Raw genomic sequence first — 16,197 nt, 5'->3', positions numbered from 1 at the left:
GCTGTGTGATCATTATCAGTGTATAGATACTCATCATCATTATACAGTGCAGTGTGATCATTATCAGTGTATACTCACATCATTATACAGTGCAGTGTGATCATTAGTGTATAGATATTATCATCATTATACAGTGCAGCATGTTTATTATGAGTGTACAGATACTCATCATCATTATACAGTGCAGCATGTTTATTATGAGTATATAGATACTCAGCATCATTACACAGTGCAGTATGTTCATTATCAGTGTATAGATACTCATCATCATCATTATACAGTGCAACATGTTTATTATGAGTGTATAGATACTTATTATAATTATACAGTGCAGCATGTTCATTATCAGTGTATAGATACTCATCATCATTATACAGTGCAGTGTGATCATTATCAGTGTATACTCACATCATTATACAGTGCAGTGTGATCATTAGTGTATAGATATTATCATCATTATACAGTGCAGCATGTTTATTATGAGTGTACAGATACTCATCATCATTATACAGTGCAGCATGTTTATTATGAGTATATAGATACTCAGCATCATTACACAGTGCAGTATGTTCATTATCAGTGTATAGATACTCATCATCATTATACAGTGCAACATGTTTATTATGAGTGTATAGATACTTATTATAATTATACAGTGCAGCATGTTTATTATGAGTGTACAGATACTAATCATCATTATACAGTGCAGCATGTTTATTATGAGTATATAGATACTCATCATCATTATCAGTGTATAGATACTATCATCATTATAAGTGATTAGTGATCATTATCAGTATATAGATACTCATCATCATTATACAGTGCAGTGTGTTTATTATCAGTGTATAGATTGTCAGTATCATTATACAGTGCAGTGTGATCATTATCGGTGTATAAATACTCATTACCATTATACAGTGCAGTGTACTCATTATCAGTGCATAAATACTCATCATCATTATACAGTGCAGTGTGTTCATTATCAGTTTATAGATACTCAGCAGCATCACTCTACAGTGCAGCATGATCATTATCAGTGTATAGAAACCCATCATCATTATACAGTGCAGCATGTTTATTAACAGTGTATAGATAATCATCATTATTATACAGTGCAGTGTGTTCATTATCAGTATTTAGATACTCATCATCATTATACAGTGCATCATATTCATTATCAGCTTATAGATACTTCTCATCATTATACAGTGCAGTGTGTTTTTTTATCAGTGTGTATAGATACTCATCATAATTATACAATGCAGTGTGTTTATTATCAGTGTATAGATACTCATCATTATTATACAGTGCAGTGTGTTCATTATCAGTTTTTAAATACTCATCATCATTATACAGTGCAGTTTGTTCATTATCAGTGTATATATACTCATTATCATTATACAGTACAGTGTGATCATTATCAGTGTATAGATACTCATCATCATTATACAGTGCAGTGTGTTTATTATCAGGGTATAGATACTCATCATCATTATACAGTGCAGTGTGCTCATTATCAGTGTATTATACTCATAATCATTATAAAGTGCAGTTTGTTCATTATCAGTGTATAGATACTCATTATCATTATACAGTGCAGTGTGTTCATTATCAGTGTATAGATACTCATCATCTTTATACAGTGCAGTTTAATCATTATCAGTGTATAGATACTAATCTTTATTATACAGTGCAGTGTACTCATTGTCAGTGTATAGATACTCATCATCATTATACAGTGCAGCATATTCATTTATTAGAGTATATATACTCATCATCATTATCAGTGCAGCATATTCATTATCAGTGTATAGATACTCATTATCATTATACAGTGCAGCATATTCATTTATTAGTGTATATATACTCATCATCATTATCAGTGCAGCATATTCATTATCAGTGTATAGATACTCATTATCATTATACAGTGCAGCATGTTTATTATCAGTTTATAACTACTCATCATTGTAGTGTGCTCATTATCAGTGTATATATACTCATCATCATTATACAGTGCAGTTTGTTAATTATCAGTGTATAGATGCTCATCATCATTATACAGTGCAGTGTGTTCATTACCAGTATATAGATACTCACATCATTATACCGTGCAGCATATTCATTATCAGTTTATAGATACTCATCATCATTATACAGTGCAGTGTGCTTATTATCAGTGTATAAATACTCATCATCATTATACAGTGCAGTGTGCTCATTATCAGTGTATAGATACTCATCATCATTATACAGTGCAGCATATTCATTATCAGTGTATAGATACTCAATATCATTATACAGTGCAGTGTGGTCATTATCAGTGTATAGATACTCATCATTATACATTACAGTGTGCTTATTATCAGAGTTTATATAATGTCAGGGTATCTATGAGTAACATTAAATAAACTACAGATATACCACAATATCAAATTTGACATGAATTGTATGGGCTAAAGCCATAACAGACCAACCCCCCTTTTTCCTGATTAACAGAACATCTGAGAACATCTGAGAACAAAGGAATTGCTTTCAAAGATTTCCTGCCTAATGTGTGAAGTTAAAGTTCCTATCAGATCACAAGCCAGAATGTCCCAATTATCCATTTCAAAGGAGTCCTGGGTAAAGAATTTTTCCTTATCTAAAAAAACAAGTTGCTCCGTCTGTAAGGATAATGGAATGTACAACCATACTCAAAATATGTAGCTGTTCTCATCCAAGTGTTAAATTGTCCCTGCTGAGACCTTATTCACATTCTCAATTGAAAAGGCTGTATATATATATATATATTCAGTCAACATATTAAATATGAGCACATGAATCTGGGAGATTGTCTATGCTTAAGAAGGGTAATATGGGAAGCTGAAAACCTAAGAATCCAGATTTCAACATGGCTTAACCTATGTATTTTTGAAAACATAGAAGTCTTAAGGATCCGAAGTTTGGACAAATCATATATATATATAGTTTTCAAACATTAAATATGTACCTCAGACTATTAAATGATAGGTACGAATAAATGGATATGAAATTGTCTGTTCGTATAATATTAAATGTGAATGTCTGCTAAATGAAAAATATAAATAACACCATATGTTTTTATACACTCAGCAAAAGATATATATATATATATATATATATATATATATATATATATATATATATATATATATATATATGAAATATTTATATGGGATAGTAATAAATATTAGACCACATCTGATTGCTGATCTCAAGGTATGTATGTGATAGTAAGATGATAAGTATTAAAATCCTTTTAAATACCCATATATTTTAAATGTATAAGAATTACTTTGTATTATGAGAAATATATCATATTTAGTCTTGAAATGCTCAGGATGAGTGGTATGACGTGGTCCACTACACATGGAACATGTGACTTATTAATTCTAGAAAATATTATAATTGTAAAAATATATATGAATCTATATTAAACTGTAGCAGCATTGATAATGCAACTGCATTTCTGGTTGTTTGCTGCCCCCTAGGGGATTAAAACTGGTTTGACAGCCAAACAAATTGACTGTTTAAAACATATGTTCCCAGTAGGCCAATCAAATGTTTCAGCTCAAAGGGCCAATCAATGCTCAGCTCTGTTAGGGCCAATCCAAAGACCAGCACCGTGGGGCGTAGCCAAAAAGGTTCACGGATGATTAGAATAAAACAATGTGGGGATTATCATGTGATATAACCAAGAGGATAGAGGAGGGCTGGCTAGCTGTTTGCTAAATTTTTGACTGATAACTTTGCTGCTTTGAAACACAGTCACTATAAGCAAAACTGGGCTACCTTTTATTATCCATATTGCAATACCTTTATTTATATGAGGTGAAACAAGAAGTTCTGGAAGCTGAAATATTGATTTGTTTATTTGGGTAAAGTATAAGAAACTGCTAAGTATTTCATATTTGCAGCTATATAGATATATTTTAGGATTTACCTTATTGTAGAGAAATAAGAATTTATTTCATCTCAGATAAATTAGCATATAAGCTGGCTGTTTGCATTAATAAATATATATATATATATATATATATATATATATATATAAAAATTCTGGTGTTTTAATTATAGTTATATAGAATCATTTGTGGGCAAATTAGCTTAATTATATTCGTCTGGAAGATTAACAAACTATCACCTAGATTTAGAGTTCTGCGTTAGCCGTCCAAACCAGCGTTAGGGGGTCCTAATGCTGGTTTTTACCGCCCGCTGGTATTTAGAGTCAGTCATGAAAGGGTCTAACGCTCACTTTCCAGCCGCGACTTTTCCGTACCGCAGATCCCCCTACGCCAATTGCGTATCCTATATTTTCAATGGGATCTTTCTAACGCTGGTATTTAGAGTCTTGGCTGAAGTGAGCGTTAGAAATCTAACGACAAGACTCCAGCCGCAGAGAAAAGCCAGGAGTTAAGAGCTTTCTGGGCTAACGCCGGTTCATAAAGCTCTTAACTACTGTGCTCTAAAGTACACTAACACCCATAAACTACCTATGTACCCCTAAACCGATGCCGCCCCACATCGCTGCCACTCTATTAAATTGTAGGATTAATTTATTTAATAAGAATTATTTTATTTCGTTAGAATAAAATTATATTTAACTTAGGGGGGTGTTAGTGTTAGACTTAGCTTTAGGGGTTAATACATTTATTAGAGTAGCGATGAGGTCCGGTCGGCAGATTAGGGGTTAATAATTTTAGGTAGGTGGCGGCGACGTTGGGGGCAGCAGATTAGGGGTTAATAAATATAATATAGGGGTCGGCGGGGGTTAGGGGCAGCAGATTAGGGGTATATAGGGATAACGTAGGTTGCGCTGGTGTACGGAGCGGCAGATTAGGGGTTAATAATAAAATGCAGGGGTCAGCGATAGCGGGGACGGCAGATTAGGGGTTAATAAGTGTAAGGTTAGGGGTGTTTAGACTCGGGGTACATGTTAGGGTGTTAGGTGCAGACATAGGAAGCGTTTTCCCATAGGAAACAATGGGGCTGCGTTAGGAGCTGAACGCTGCTTTTTTGCAGGTGTTAGGGTTTTTTCAGCCCAAACTGCCCCATTGTTTCCTATGGGGGAATCGCGCACGAGCACGTTTTTTAAGCTGGCCGCGTCCGTAAGCACCGTTGATATTGAGAGTTGCAGTGGCGGTAAATTATGCTTTACGCTCCCTTTTTGGAGCCTAACGCAGCCCTTCTCTGAACTCTAAATACCAGCGCTATTTAAAAGGTGCGGGGGGGGGGGGGGAATACACGCATAGCTAACGCACCCCTTTGGCCGCAGAACTCTAAATCTAGCCGTATACCTTGGTATCTGATTATTTGTATTTTAATGCAATTCTGATTTGGGAGATTATTGTGAATAAGGTAATTTGTACAGGTATATTTTTATGATCTTTGTATACAATATTATAACAGCATAAGTGTGGATCATTTGATTCATAATCTGGTTTTCTATAAATATAATTCAATGTGTTTATAACTTTAACTAATATAAAGAATTTAGGAATTTATATTAATTTTAATTGTTTCGTATATGCATTTTATTGGGGGTTTGTTCTAAAGAATAAGTATTAAATAAATTGTATTATAATCCGGCCATATATTGGCAATACTCAGCATCAGTATACAGTGCAGCATATTCATTATAAGTGTATAGATACTCATCATTATTATACAGTGCAGCATGTTTATTATCAGTGTATAGATACTCATCAGCATTATACAGTGCAGTGTGATCATTATCATTGTATAGATAATCATCATTATACAGTGCAGCATGTTTATTATCAGTGTATAGATACTCATCATCATTTTACAGTTTATATATACTCATCATCATTATACAGTGCAGTCTGTTCATTATTAGTGTACAGATACTTATTATCATTATACAGTGCAGCATGTTCATTATCAGTGTATAGATACTTATTTCTTCTGTTAAGTGTGATCAGTCCACGGGTCATCATTACTTCTGGGATATTACTCCTCCCCAACAGGAAGTGCAAGAGGATTCACCCAGCAGAGCTGCATATAGCTCCTCCCCTCTACGTCACTCCCAGTCATTCTCTTGCACCCAACGACTAGATAGGATGTGTGAGAGGACTATGGTGATTATACTTAGTTTTTATCTTCAATCAAGAGTTTGTTATTTTAAAATAGCACCGGAGTGTGTTATTATCTCTCTGGCAGAGTTTGAAGAAGAATCTACCAGAGTTTTTGTTATGATTTTAGCCGGAGTAGTTAAGATCATATTGCTGTTTCTCGGCCATCTGAGGAGAGGTAAACTTCAGATCAGGGGACAGCGGGCAGATGAATCTGCATAGAGGTATGTAGCAGTTTTTATTTTCTGATAATGGAATTGATGAGAAAATCCTGCCATACCGATATAATGTCATGTATGTATACTTTACACTTCAGTATTCTGGGGAATGGTACTTCACTAGAATTACACTGTAAGAAATACATAAAGCTGTTTAATAACTAGAGATTATGTTTAACGTTTTTGCTGGAATGTAAAATCGTTTTCATTTACTGAGGTACTGAGTGAATAAATGTTTGGGCACTATTTTTCCACTTGGCAGTTGCTTAATCTGTTTTCTGACAGTTTCTGTTCTCCCTCACTGCTGTGTGTGAGGGGGAGGGGCCGTTTTTTGGCGCTTTTACTACGCATCAAATATTTCAGTCAGCAACTCATTGTATTCCCTGCATGATCCGGTTCATCTCTACAGAGCTCAGGGGTCTTCAAAACTTATTTTGAGGGAGGTAATTTCTCTCAGCAGAGCTGTGAGAATTGTAGTTTGACTGTAATTTGTTTCCTGCTTTCAGAATTTGTTATCTTTGCTAATGGGATTAAACCTTTGCTAAAGTTGTGTTGTTTACAAGGATTGAGGCTATAACTGTTTCAATTTATTAATTTTCAACTGTCATAGATCTACTGTGCTTCTTAAAGGCACAGTACGTTTTAATATTATTCTAATTGAATTGTATTTCCAAGTTGCAAGTTTATTTGCTAGTGTGTTAAACATGTCTGATTCAGAGGATGATACCTGTGTCATTTGTTGCAATGCCAAAGTGGAGCCCAATAGAAATTTATGTACTAACTGTATTGATGCTACTTTAAATAAAAGTCAATCTGTACAAATTGAACAAATTTCACCAAACAACGAGGGGAGAGTTATGCCGACTAACTCGCCTCACGTGTCAGTACCTACATCTCCCGCTCAGAGGGAGGTGCGTGATATTGTAGCGCCGAGTACATCTGGGCGGCCATTACAAATCACATTACAGGATATGGCTACTGTTATGACTGAGGTTTTGGCTAAATTACCAGAACTAAGAGGTAAGCGTGATCACTCTGGGGTGAGAACAGAGTGCGCTGATAATATTAGGGCCATGTCAGACACTGCGTCACAGGTGGCAGAACATGAGGACGGAGAACTTCATTCTGTGGGTGACGGTTCTGATCCAAACAGACTGGATTCAGATATTTCAAATTTTAAATTTAAACTGGAAAACCTCCGTGTATTACTAGGGGAGGTGTTAGCGGCTCTGAATGATTGTAACACAGTTGCAATACCAGAGAAAATGTGTAGGTTGGATAAATATTTTGCGGTACCGACGAGTACTGAGGTTTTTCCTATACCTAAGAGACTTACTGAAATTGTTACTAAGGAGTGGGATAGACCCGGGGTGCCGTTCTCACCCCCTCCGATATTTAGAAAAATGTTTCCAATAGACGCCACCACAAGGGACTTATGGCAAACGGTCCCTAAGGTGGAGGGAGCAGTTTCTACCTTAGCTAAGCGTACCACTATCCCGGTGGAGGATAGCTGTGCTTTTTCAGATCCAATGGATAAAAAGTTAGAGGGTTACCTTAAGAAAATGTTTGTTCAACAAGGTTTTATATTGCAACCCCTTGCATGCATTGCGCCGATCACGGCTGCAGCGGCATTCTGGATTGAGTCTCTGGAAGAGAACATTGGTTCAGCTACTCTGGACGACATTACGGACAGGCTTAGAGTCCTTAAACTAGCTAATTCATTCATTTCGGAGGCCGTAGTACATCTTACTAAACTTACGGCGAAGAATTCAGGATTCGCCATTCAGGCACGCAGGGCGCTGTGGCTAAAATCCTGGTCAGCTGATGTTACTTCTAAGTCTAAATTGCTTAATATACCTTTCAAAGGGCAGACCTTATTCGGGCCCGGGTTGAAAGAGATTATCGCTGACATTACAGGAGGTAAAGGCCATGCCCTGCCTCAGGACAAAGCCAAAGCCAAGACTAGACAGTCTAATTTTCGTTCCTTTCGTAATTTCAAAGCTGGAGCAGCATCAACTTCCTCTGCACCAAAACAGGAAGGAGTTGTTGCTCGCTACAGACAAGGCTGGAAACCTAACCAGTCCTGGAACAAGGGCAAGCAGACTAGGAAACCTGCTGCTGCCCCTAAAACAGCATGAATTGAGGGCCCCCGATCCGGGATCGGATCTAGTGGGGGGCAGACTTTCTCTCTTCGCCCAGGCTTGGGCAAGAGATGTTCAGGATCCCTGGGCGCTAGAGATAATATCTCAGGGATACCTTCTGGACTTCAAATACTCTCCTCCAAGAGAGAGATTTCATCTGTCAAGATTGTCAACAATCCAGACAAAGAAAGAGGCGTTTCTACGCTGCGTACAAGAGCTCTTGTTAATGGGAGTAATCCATCCAGTTCCACGATCGGAACAGGGACAGGGGTTTTACTCAAATCTGTTTGTGGTTCCCAAAAAAGAGGGAACTTTCAGACCAATCCTGGACTTAAAGATCCTAAACAAATTCCTAAGAGTTCCATCGTTCAAGATGGAGACTATTCGGACAATTTTACCTATGATCCAAGAGGGTCAGTACATGACCACTGTAGATTTAAAAGATGCTTACCTTCACATACCGATTCACAAAGATCATTATCGGTACCTAAGGTTTGCCTTCCTAGACAGGCATTACCAGTTTGTGGCTCTTCCATTCGGATTGGCTACAGCTCCAAGAATCTTCACAAAGGTTCTGGGTGCTCTTCTGGCGGTACTAAGACCGCGGGGAATCTCGGTAGCTCCATACCTAGACGACATTCTGATACAAGCTTCAAGCTTTCAAACTGCCAAGTCTCATACAGAGTTAGTGCTGGCATTTCTAAGGTCACATGGATGGAAGGTGAACGAAAAGAAAAGTTCACTCGTTCCACTCACAAGAGTTCCCTTCCTGGGGACTCTTATAGATTCTGTAGAAATGAAGATTTACCTGACAGAGGACAGGCTAACAAGACTTCAAAGTGCTTGCCGCACCCTTCATTCCATTCAACACCCGTCAGTGGCTCAATGCATGGAGGTAATCGGCTTAATGGTAGCGGCAATGGACATAGTACCCTTTGCACGCTTACACCTCAGACCACTGCAACTGTGCATGCTAAGTCAGTGGAATGGGGATTACTCAGATTTATCCCCTTCTCTGAATCTGGATCAAGAGACCAGAAATTCTCTTCTATGGTGGCTTTCTCGGCCACATCTGTCCAGGGGGATGCCATTCAGCAGACCAGACTGGACAATTGTAACAACAGACGCCAGCCTTCTAGGTTGGGGTGCCGTCTGGAATTCTCTGAAGGCTCAGGGACAATGGAGTCAGGAGGAGAGTCTCCTGCCAATAAACATTCTGGAATTGAGAGCAGTTCTCAATGCCCTCCTGGCTTGGCCCCAGTTGACAACTCGGGGGTTCATCAGGTTTCAGTCGGACAACATCACGACTGTAGCTTACATCAACCATCAGGGAGGGACAAGAAGCTCCCTAGCTATGATGGAAGTATCAAAGATAATTCTCTGGGCAGAGTCTCACTCTTGCCACCTGTCAGCAATCCACATCCCGGGAGTGGAGAACTGGGAGGCGGATTTCTTAAGTCGTCAGACTTTTCATCCGGGGGAGTGGGAACTTCATCCGGAGGTCTTTGCCCAAATACTGCGACGTTGGGGCAAACCAGAGATAGATCTCATGGCGTCTCGACAGAACGCCAAGCTTCCTCGTTACGGGTCCAGATCCAGGGATCCAGGAGCAGTCCTGATAGATGCTCTGACAGCACCTTGGGACTTCAGGATGGCTTACGTGTTTCCACCCTTCCCGTTGCTTCCTCGATTGATTGCCAGAATCAAACAAGAGAGAGCATCAGTGATTCTAATAGCACCTGCGTGGCCACGCAGGACTTGGTATGCAGACCTGGTGGACATGTCATCCTGTCCACCTTGGTCTCTACCTCTGAAACAGGACCTTCTGATACAGGGTCCCTTCAAACATCAAAATCTAACTTCTCTGAAGCTGACTGCTTGGAAATTGAACGCTTGATTTTATCAAGACGTGGGTTTTCTGAGTCAGTTATTGATACCTTAATACAGGCTAGGAAACCTGTTACCAGAAAGATTTACCATAAGATATGGCGTAAATACCTATATTGGTGTGAATCCAAAGGTTACTCTTGGAGTAAGGTTAGGATTCCTAGGATATTGTCTTTTCTACAAGAAGGTTTAGAAAAGGGTTTATCTGCTAGTTCATTAAAGGGACAGATCTCAGCTCTGTCCATTCTGTTACACAAACGTCTGTCAGAAGTTCCTGACGTCCAGGCTTTTTGTCAGGCTTTGACCAGGATTAAGCCTGTGTTTAAAACTGTTGCTCCACCATGGAGTTTAAACCTTGTTCTTAAAGTTTTACAGGGCGTTCCGTTTGAACCCCTTCATTCCATTGATATAAAGTTGTTATCTTGGAAAGTTCTATTTTTAATGGCTATTTCCTCGGCTCGAAGAGTCTCTGAATTATCAGCCTTACATTGTGATTCTCCTTATTTGATTTTTCATTCGGATAAGGTAGTCCTGCGTACTAAACCTGGGTTCTTACCTAAGGTAGTTACTAACAGGAATATCAATCAAGAGATTGTTGTTCCTTCTTTATGCCCAAATCCTTCTTCAAAGAAGGAACGTCTACTGCACAACCTGGATGTAGTCCGTGCTCTAAAATTTTACTTACAGGCAACTAAGGAATTTCGACAAACGTCTTCTCTGTTTGTCATTTACTCTGGGCAGAGGAGAGGTCAAAAAGCTTCCGCTACCTCTCTTTCTTTTTGGCTTCGTAGCATAATTCGTTTAGCTTATGAGACTGCTGGACAGCAGCCTCCTGAAAGAATTACAGCTCATTCTACTAGAGCTGTGGCTTCCACTTGGGCCTTCAAGAATGAGGCCTCTGTTGAACAGATTTGCAAGGCTGCAACTTGGTCTTCGCTTCATACTTTTTCCAAATTTTACAAATTTGACACTTTTGCTTCATCGGAGGCTATTTTTGGGAGAAAGGTTCTTCAGGCAGTGGTTCCTTCTGTATAAAGAGCCTGCCTATCCCTCCCGTCATCCGTGTACTTTTGCTTTGGTATTGGTATCCCAGAAGTAATGATGACCCGTGGACTGATCACAGTTAACAGAAGAAAACATAATTTATGCTTACCTGATAAATTCCTTTCTTCTGTAGTGTGATCAGTCCACGGCCCGCCCTGTTTTTAAGGCAGGTAAATATTTTTTAATTTATACTCCAGTCACCACTTCACCCTTGGCTTTTCCTTTCTCGTTGGTCCTTGGTCGAATGACTGGGAGTGACGTAGAGGGGAGGAGCTATATGCAGCTCTGCTGGGTGAATCCTCTTGCACTTCCTGTTGGGGAGGAGTAATATCCCAGAAGTAATGATGACCCGTGGACTGATCACACTACAGAAGAAAGGAATTTATCAGGTAAGCATAAATTATGTTATCATTATACAGTGCAGCATGTTCATTATCAGTGTATAGATACTCACATCATTATACAGTGCAGTGTGATCATTATCAGTGTATAGATATTTATCTTTATTATACAACGCAGTGTGATCATTATCAGTGTATAGATATTTATCATTATTATACAATGCAGTGTGATCATTATTAGTGTATAGATACTCATTATTATTGTTCCTTTAATGACCAACAACGTACAGAGTACGTCCTACAAAAAACGGTCGTTTACGACCAAGGACGTACCCTGTACGTCGTTAGTGTTTTCAAGAGTTGGAAGCGATCCTGATCTCTTCCAGCCACTTTCATGTTATTGCAGTGATGCCTCAATATTGAGGCATCCTGTAATAAAAAATTTTTTACCCATCCGATGCAGAGAGAGTCACTCTGTGGCCCTCTCTGCATCGGCCATCGATGGTCCCGATCGTTGGTGGGTGGGAGCCTTTGCAGGGAGGCAGGTGGGTGGCCATCAATGGGGGATGTGCGTCAATAAGGTCGGGATCACGTGCGGGGGAGCCGGGAGCACACACGGCGCGAGCACGGGGGTGGGAGCAGGTGGGAACACTACACTATGGCATAATTTGCTTACGAAAAGGTGAGAGAGAGGAGGGAGGGATTTTTATCTAAGTGATCTGGAAGGGGGTGGGGGTTTGGTTATTGAGGTGGGGCAGCTACACTACAGAAAAAAAATTAAAAATAAAAAAATACCATATTTTATGGCAAACTGGGTACTGGCAGACATCTACAAGATGGCGCACAATAAGGTAGAGGGGGAGGGTTAGAGAACTGTTGAAGGAGGATCAGGGAGGTTGGGGGCTAAGGGGGGATCTTACACAGCAGAATATGTTTTTTGTTGTTTTTTTTTTTCAATTTAGAAAAAAACAAAAAACTTTTATGTTAGTACTGGCAGACTTTCTGCCAGTACTTAAGATGGCGGGGACAATTGTGGGGTGGGGGAGGGAAGAGAACTCTTTGGGAGGGATCAGGGGGTGTGATGTGTCAGGTGGGAGGCTGATCTCTACACTAAAGCTAAAATTAACCCTGCAAGCTCCCAACAAGCTACCTAATTAACCCCTTCACTGCTGGGCATAATACAAGTGTGTTGTGCAGCGGCATTTAGCGGCCTTCTAATTACCAAAAAAGTCATATATGTCTACTATTTCTGAACAAAGGGGATCCCAGAGAAGCATTTTCAACCATTTGTGCCATAATTGCACAAGATGTTTGTAAATAATTTCAGTGAGAAACCTAAAGTTTGTGAAAAAGTGAACGATTTTTTTTATTTGATCGCATTTGGTGATGAAATGGTGGAATGAAATATACCAAAATGGGCCTAGTTCAATACTTTGGGTTGACTCTGTACGTTGTTGGTCTAAAAAAATATATATATATACATGTCAATGGATATTCGGGGTTCCTGACAGATATCAGTGTTCTAATGTAACTATCGCTAATTTTGAAAAAAAAAATAGTTTGGAAATAGCAAGGTGCTACTTGTATTTATTGCCCTATAACTTTCAAAAAAAGCAAAGAACATGTAAACATTGGGTATTTATAAACTCAGGACAAAAGTTAGAAACTATTTAGTATGGTTGTTTTTTGGTGGTTGTAGATGTGTAACAAAGTTTGGGGGTCAAAGTTAGAAAAAGTGTTTTTTCCATTTTTTCATCATATTTTATAATTTTTTTATAGTAAATTATAAGATATGATGAAAATAATGGTATATTTTAGAAAGTCCATGTAATGGCGAGAAAAACGGTATATACTATGTATGGGTACAGTAAATGTGTAAGAGGAAAATTACAGCTTAACGCAAACACTGCAGAAATGTAAAAATAGCCCTGGTCCCAAACGGTCAGAAAATGGAAAAGTGTTGTGGTCCTTAAGGGGTTAAACAGTGCAGTGTGATCATTATAAGTGTATAGATACTCATCATCATTATACAGTTCAGCATATTCATTATCAATGTATAGTTACTCATCATCATTATACAGTACAGTGTGATCATTATCAGTGTATAGATACTCATCATCATTATACAGTGCAGTGTGTTCATTATCAGTGTATATATACTCATTATCATTATACAGCGCAGCATATTCATTATCAGTGTAAAGATAATCATCATCATTATACATATCAGTGTATAGATACTCGTCATCATTATACAGTGCCGTGTGATCATTATCAGTGTATAGATACTCATTATCATTATACAGTTCAGTGTGTTCATTATCATTGTATAGATACTCATTATCATTATACAGTGCAGTGTGTTCATTATCAGTATATATACTCATCATCATTATACAGTGCAGTGTGCTCATTATCAGTGTATAGATACTCATCATCATTATACAATGCAGTGTGATCATTACAGTGTATAGATACTCATCATCATTATAAAGTGCAGTGTGATCATTACAGTGTATAGATACTCATCATCATTATACAGTGCAGCATGTTCATTATCAGTTTATAGATACTCACAACATTATACAGTGCAGCATATTCATTATCAGTGTATAGATACTCATCATCATTATACAGTGCAGTGTGATCATTATCAGTGTATAGATGAACATACTGCACTGTATAATGATGATTATTATCGGTGTATAGATACTCATCATCATTATACAGTGCAGTGTGTTCATTATCAGTGTATAGATACTCATCATCATTATGCAGTGCAGTGTGTTCATTATCAGTGTATAGGTAATCATCATCATTATACAGTGCAGCATATTCATTATGAGTGTATATGTACTTATCATCATTATGCAGTGCAGTGTGTTCATTATCAGTGTATATATACTCACATCATTAAACAGCGCAGTGTGATCATTTTCAGCGTATAGATACTCATCATCATTATACAGTGCAGTGTGATCATTATCAGTGTATAGATACTCATCATAATTATACAGTGCAGCGTGCTCATTATCAGTGTATAGATACTCATCATCATTATACAGTGTAGTGTGATCATTATCAGTGTATAGATACTCATCATCATTATACATATCAGTGTATAGATACTCATCATCATTATACAGTGCAGTTTGTTCATTATCATTGTATAGATATTCATTATCATTATACAGTGCAGTGTGTTCATTATCAGTGTATAGATACTCATCATCATTATACAATGCAGTGTGATCATTATCAGTGTATAGATACTCATCATCATTATACAGTGCAGTGTGCTCATTTTCAGTGTATAGATACTCATCATCGTTATGCAATGCAGTGTAATCATTATCAGTGTATAGATACTCATCATAATTATACAGTGCAGTGTGATCATTATCAGTGGATAGATACTCATCAGCTTTATACAGTGTGTTCATTATCAGTGTATAGATACTCATCATCATTATACAGTGCAGTGTGATCATTATCAGTGTATAGATACTCATCATCATTATACAGTGCAGTGTGATCATTATCAGTGTATAGATACTCATCATCATTATACAGTACAGTATGATCATTATCAGTGTATAGATACTCATCAGCATTATACAGTGCAGTGTGATCATTATCAGTGTATAGATACTCATCATCTTTATACAGTGCAGTGTAATCATTATCAGTGTATAGATACTCATCATCATTATACAGTGCAGTGTGATCATTATCAGTGTATAGATACTCATTATCATTATACAATGCAGTGTGATCATTATCAGTGTATAGATACTGATTATCATTATACAATGTAGTGTTTTCATTATCAGTATTTAGATACTCACATCATTATACAGTGCAGTGTGATCATTATCAGTGTATAGATACTCATTATCATTATACAATGCAGTGTGATCATTATCAATAGATACTCATTATCATTATACAATGCAGTGTGTTCATTATCAGTATATAGATACTCACATCATTATACAGTGCAGTGTGATTATTATCAGTGTATAGATACTCATTATCATTATACAGTGCAGTGTGATCATTATCAGTGTATAGATACTCATTATCATTATACAATGCAGTGTGTTCATTATCAGTATATAGATACTCACATCATTATACAGTGCAGTGTGTTCATTATCAGTGTATAGATACTCATTATCATTATACAGTGCAGTGTGATCATTATCAGTATATAAATACTCACATCATTATACAGTGCAGTGTGTTCATTATCAGTTTATAGATACTGACATCATTATACAGTGCAGCATGTCATTATCAGTGTATAGATACTCATCATCATTATACAGTGCAGCGTGATTATTATCAGTGTATAGATACTCATTATCATTATACAATGCAGTGTGTTCATTATCAGTGTATAGATACTCATCATCATTATACAATGCAGTGTGATCATTATCAG

General features: G+C 37.6%; 1 protein-coding gene across 1 annotated transcript in view; it reads left to right on the top strand.

Annotated features, from left to right (window-relative positions):
* The first annotated feature begins 2,507 nt into the window (after nt 1-2,507).
* LOC128667146 (uncharacterized) overlaps nt 2,508-16,197 on the top strand; it is a 54,030-nt gene continuing 40,340 nt past the window's right edge. The window contains exon 1 of the mRNA XM_053722072.1: nt 2,508-2,628. The gene's annotated coding sequence lies outside the window, so the exon portion shown is untranslated. The remainder of the gene's footprint in view (nt 2,629-16,197) is intronic.

The sequence above is a fragment of the Bombina bombina genome, chromosome 7 (assembly GCF_027579735.1).
Source record: "Bombina bombina isolate aBomBom1 chromosome 7, aBomBom1.pri, whole genome shotgun sequence".
NCBI classification, from domain to species: domain Eukaryota; kingdom Metazoa; phylum Chordata; class Amphibia; order Anura; family Bombinatoridae; genus Bombina; species Bombina bombina.
The sequence above is the reverse complement of the archived record's forward strand: the minus strand, read 5'-3'. Positions and strand labels throughout refer to the sequence as shown.